Source organism: Nelumbo lutea, chromosome 7 (genome assembly GCF_056320005.1).
Source record: "Nelumbo lutea isolate HS-2025 chromosome 7, American lotus-T2T, whole genome shotgun sequence".
NCBI lineage: Eukaryota > Viridiplantae > Streptophyta > Magnoliopsida > Proteales > Nelumbonaceae > Nelumbo > Nelumbo lutea.
Genome location: NC_142690.1, coordinates 23817141 through 23823340, shown reverse-complemented (window position 1 = coordinate 23823340; position 6200 = coordinate 23817141).

Sequence of the window (6200 nt, the reverse complement as noted above, 5' to 3'; positions counted from 1 at the left end):
CCAATGTTTCCTCTTCTAGGGTTTCGTCTTCAATTCTAATGTTTATCAGTTTTGCTTAATCGGTTTTACTGATTTATCAATTCTAATGTTTATCAGTTCTATTGCAATGATTTATTAGTTCTAATGTTTCCTCTTCTAGTGATTTTTTTTTTCATGATTTTATGAACAAAGTACACAGTATTTATTGAATTTATTTTCTGTAAATTGAAAATTCCATATTTAACCTTCTAAATTGTGAAACAAGACCACAGGAAAGTCTATTGATTAGGGATGATACTGTTGAAACATATCTTTGAACATGCTAAAGTGACAGTTTGAAGTTTGGCCAGTTTTGAGATTTTTGGGAGTTTTTTTCATATCTATTTTGCCGTCCAACTATTGTTGCTTTGGATACTCAACTGATCTACTCTGTGCATGGTTTTTTGGCATGGGAGATAGGACAAAATCCTTGGCTGACCCACTAGTTTCCAGTTAATCCCTCTCTTTTATGCAGCTGAACTCTGCGTTCTCACAAAGAGAACTTTTCCTTCCTTTCCCTTCCTATTACTACCTTATTCTTTCAAACCAAACATACACTAGTTTCTAGTCCTTGGCTGACCCACTAGTTTCTAGTAATTCCTCTCTTTTATGAAACTGAACTTTACATTCTCACAAATACAACTTTTCCTTCCTTTCCCTTCCTATTCCTACATTTTTTCTTTCAAACCAAACACACTAGTTTCTAGTCCTTGGCTGACCCACTAGTTTTGTAGTAATTCCTCTCTTTTGTGAAACTGACCCACTAGTTTCCCTACCTTTTATGAAATTAAACTCTGCATGTGAAATTATAAAATAAGTGATTTTCAAACGGGTTTTTTTCCTCTATTTGGTTGCATGTGGGGCCCACATTATGCATTTTTCATATTATGAAATGCATGTGGGGCCCACATTATGCATTTTTCATATTATGAAATACATGTGGGGCCCACATTATGTATTATGCATGTTATGAAATGTATGTGGGGCCTACAACTATGAATTGCACATTTAAACATGCATGTGAGCCCTACATGTGTTAAATGAAAGGTTTACTAGCCCATAAATAAGATATTCACATATATATTTTTCTCACATTACCAAACGGTCTTTTAGCTTTTAACTCACCATGTCTTTTAACTCATTTGTTTTGCCTAGCATCCATTGGTTCCAATTTTTTGATAAAAGAGTGGTGTTAAGCGGTGGGACCATACATTAGTGAGTGGGGTTGTCGAGTAGCATCAATGGCTTTCGACATTCGACAAGTATATATTAATTAGGGCAGTGTTTGGCATCGATGTCGTTGCTTCAGAAAACGGTGATACATCAACGCTACGTTGGAAATATTGATGCTTCGAAAAACAGTAACATATTTGGAATTATTTTCCATAAAAAACAGTGCTCCAAACATGTTTCGGAAATTGAAGGCATGGTTTGAGGAAATGTCGAATTCAACGTTTTTTCAATTTGGATCTTGTTGTTGCTAATGAAGTCATGATGTGGCAGTGACGTGAACTTCCTATAATGGGTATCAGTGGTGAAAACAAATATGGAGCACTAGTACCAAGCAAAAGGTGTTGTTGTTGCTCTAGGAAACGTCCTACCTGGTAGCAACATTTCCAAACAAAACAAAGACACCGTTTTCTAAGAAAACGGTGCTTCCAAGTCACATATATATAGAAAATGGTGCTATATATACAACATCTATGCCAAACATATACTAGATATTTTGCGTTGAAATTATCAACGTTTTCCTTGAAAAAAGGGTTTTTACTGTTTAGTTGTATTCCTAGAAATCTTATCTTCACCGTACAGGTGGGATGAATCTTGATCGTGGATTGATGCCAAATCCACGAGCAAGATGTGGTGTATAGGAGGGCTACTAGTAGACTAGAAGGGGGCTGTAATTTCAGATTTCTTAGGTGGACTACAGTTACTTGTCCCTAAAAGATGATTTTGGAAGAACTAGAAGAAATCTCATTTTCCCATAACTTTTGTTCATACTCATCATGCATACAATTAAACACCCAGAACTCCGAAGTATAAATTCCTAGAAAATCATTTATTCCTTCATTTTACAAGTAGATTAATCAAAGAAAGCCTATAAAACAAAGTTGGGGAGAATTAATGTTGACGTAGATAGGATGTTCTACATGTCAAGTTTGTATTTATGATAATGCAAAGATTAATATATATATTCTTTTCAATGATATATATTAATCAACGAAAATAAAATAAGATAAATAATCACGTTGACATGCATGGTTAGACCATTTGATTTGGTAACCATCTAAGCAACCGGTTTCGTTTTACTTTTAATCCGTTCTTGGGCCAAAGTGGTCAATGATCCATTGATCATATCCATTCAATTTGTTCAATGGTTTTTGGACATTTTTTTTTTTATTTTTTAAATTGAAACAGGCCATCCGTTAGAACTGGATGGTCGAACCATCAACTTGGAAACCGGTGGGTGGTGGCCGAAACAATTCCAGTTCCGTGTTAGTTTTTAAAACCTTGATCATGGGTGAACAAGCATGCTATATGCTAGGTAATTGGACATGTTAATTAGTAATTGGCCCAAGGTTCAAAGTATCGGCACATATCGGCCCATATTGGCCGATACGTATCGTGTCGATGGCTTCTTGATATGCCCCTATAGGGGTTGTATTGGGTCAGACCATGGTTCGGAGGGTAACTAGGATGTAAACCGACCCATTTGAACCGGTTTAAAAAAAATAAATAAACATAAGAAAAAAGCACCGACATAGGCTGATACGCCCGACCCATGTCAATATTTAGAACCTTGAATTGGCTCTAAATTAACTCAAACATGCATTTAAATATAAAAAACTAGAAAAATATTTTTTTATTATTTTATATGTAATGAACTAGAAATATATAAAAATTTTGGTGAATTAATGTTATTTCATTTTTCCCTAAAATACATTTTTAAAAAATAGTCCATGCATCGCACGGGTCACCACTAGTATATATACTAAAACATAGCAGTCTAGAAATTTTCCCCCTTTCTGAATTTGTTTATTTATTTTTATTCCATGTCACTTTTGAAAAAAACCAATGAGATGATCTCCTTCCCCATAATGATGATGATGATGATGATGATGATGATGATGAAAGAACAAAAAAAGCACAAGTGGGAAGTTTTTCCTCCTCTTGTTTTTCTCTTTGTTGCAATGTTTACCACTGAGGATTAGGTTTTAAATTTTTACCACTTTTAACCTTCTCAAGAGCTTTATACACAAGAAGGGCTAGGGTAGACCAAAAGAACATAGATTGAAGAAAGGACTCATGAAAGCGAGAGAGGGAAGTATGGGAGAGGAGAGGAAGTACAAGCTGACGGGGAAATGGAGACTGGAGTTGATCATTGAAGCCAAATCTTTCCTATTTGAGCAGGGAAGGACAAAGGGGAAGGCTCACTTGAAAATCAGAGAAGGTAGCAGGGCGACGATTCTCCTACCAAAGGAGGCCTGTGTGTGGTTGAAAGGTTTTGTAGATGGAACTGTTAATTCCTCACGGGAAAAAGGTTGGAGAAACTCGTTGACAGGGTGGTTCATAAGGGTTACCGAACTCTTTGGTAATAACAAAATGCAAGTGTTGTGTATTCCAGAAGGCCTAAAGCGGAGAGGGTGGGCTTCTTTTGCTTTTAATCTTCAGGCTTTTCTCTTGGAGGTCGAAGGGAGAACAGAAGAAGCCCCTGGCTTGAAGGATTGTCTTCATTCTGTCCTGTGTAATCAGGTGCCCTGCTTTAAGCATTACCTTGAAGTTTTGGTGTCCAGCTCGACTATCCTCCGATGAGTAGCTTTGGAAGAAGGGAGTGGGAGCTGGGAGAAGAGGGTAATCCTAGTGGCAGACAGGGTGATAGAAGATTGGACGAAAGTTTTAGAAGCAATTGCAGAGAGGTTGGGATTAGATGAAGATGTATTGTTGCTGCCTTTTGCTGAAAAGAAAGCTTTATTAGATACTAGAGATAAGAAACTAATCTTCAGTACTTTCCTTGTAGAAGGAAGTTTGATTCAGGTCCAGAATTGGGCTCCAGATTGCAACGAAGTTGAACCTAGAGCCGACATCTTTTTGATTAAACTTCTCGGTCTTCCTTTCAACCTTTGGAATGATCAAATACTAAGGAAAATTATTAGAGCGTTGGGTGGAGTTCTGTTGGAGGTTAACTTAAGAAACTTGAGAACTGTGGAACTTAAGGTTGTTGGGATCAAGTCGGAGAACTTGCTGCGGGCCTTCGAAGTTCTCTCAAAAGGTGCTTGGTACAAGGTCTGGTTAGCTTCAGAAGATGAAGCCTTGCTTTGGGGAAGACGATCAGAGGTTGAAGGAACTGACGAGTTTGTAGGTTGGTGAACATGTGGCCTTCACGGGCTGGCAGGAAAGCCTGGTGCATGTGGGCGAAATACAGAGCAAGGGGAACAGTTGCAGGGGTGCCCCAAGTCTCGAAGCTTTCCTTTTAAGGCTTCCAATTCAAATTTTTTTGAAGAGGGGTTGTTTAAAGAGGGTGGCCCGTCCTATGCTGATGTGACTAAAATGGGAAAGAGTCGTTTGTGCTCAAAGTCTTTCTCTTAACCAGATTTAAGGAAGGTTGGGCCGGACGAGTCAGTGGGTGATCCTTCACTTGGTTTTAAAAGCCCACGTGACAACTTAAGTCATCACGTGGGGCGGGGCAGGCTTGGGGCGATGATAGATGGCAACATTCATTTATCATCGTCTAAGTCTCGCCCTCTCAACTGTGGAGGGGCGAAGTTGGCGAGCAAGGTAGAAGGACGCCGGCCTCTATGCTGGGTCCGACGGACAGCCGGCGATGCGCAAAAACACAACATTCCTGATCGCCCGAATCCACGCTATTCGAGAGGTAGAACAGAAGAGAAGGAAGAGGCTGACCAAGGTTGGATAAGCTGCGGCTCAGATTCTGAATATGATGAAAGTTCGAAAGCTTGTGGAAGTTTAGGTAGTGCGGCAGATGAAGCTCTATCTAAAGATCAGAACAGGGATCCTTTTGGCCTGGATTGTTTGTTCTTAGGGGATTCGGTGGGGGAAGGAAAGGAGGAGAGGGAGGAGCGGGTGAATGATCTTAACCCAAATCTGGCTGAGCCCCCCCTAGTTCTAGTGCTTTGCAAGAAGCCGAAAAGGAGGTAGCTCGGGTCTTCTCAGAGCTGAACAAGGGTACCTCACAGAGAGGTACATACTTGGGTATAGAAAGGGGTCATTGTGTTGATACAATGACAGGGATTTTCTTCCCCCAACTTTGGGAGACAGAGTGCTCTAATTTCTCAAAAAAGAAAGTGACTACCACTCCTTCGCCTTTGCTCTCTCATCATTTCTCTGCCTCAGGTAAATCCCTCAACTCTGTCAATACAGTTTTGGATACTAATGAGCACTCTGTGTCTCTTGTTCCAGATTCTCTTCCCAACCAAGAGTTAGAAGCCCTTGGTCTGAAAGCCACAGTGAGTCTACAAGGGGGGGGGGGGAGTGGGTGAGGAAACTTGTAGAGAGACAATAATATGGGAAATCTTAGAAAGCCTCTTGGGTGAAGTGGAAAGGAAGGATTTGCAAAGAGGGAGCCTGGAGGGGACAGAAAGGGCTGTAGTTGGAGGTAATGTGAGAAGGAACAAGAAGTTTCCTAGAAGTGAGGAAAGTGCATCTTTAGAAAAAGAGGAACTAATGGGGAAGAGTCAGTTGCAGAGTTTGTGAAAAAGTTGGGGTACAAGTTGAAGAACCCGAATGATCTAAAAGCCTACATGCAAAAAAAAGAGGACAGCAAGATGAAGTTTAAAAGGCTAAGTGAAGTGGAGAGGTTAAAAAAAGATATTGAGGGGGACAAGAAGTTTGAAGTGAAAGGGATTAGAAAAAAATGGTCTAAATAGATCTTGGAGGAGTTAGGGTTAAGGCTAAGAGTTTTCAATGAAAATCCTAAGTTGGAATGTGAGGGGGTTGGGTAGCATTAGGAAAAGAGCAACAATCAAAGAGGTAATTATGAAGTTTAATCCGGATGTGGTAATGATTCAGGAGTCCAAAAGAATGGATTTTGATTGCAGATGGGCAATGAGTGTGTGGAGTTCTAGGGGTATAAAGTGGGTGGTTGCTCCTTCGTGGGGTTCATCTGGAGGGATTGTGACCCTATGGAAAGAAGAGATACTCTTAGGTGTGGAGGAGCTAATTGG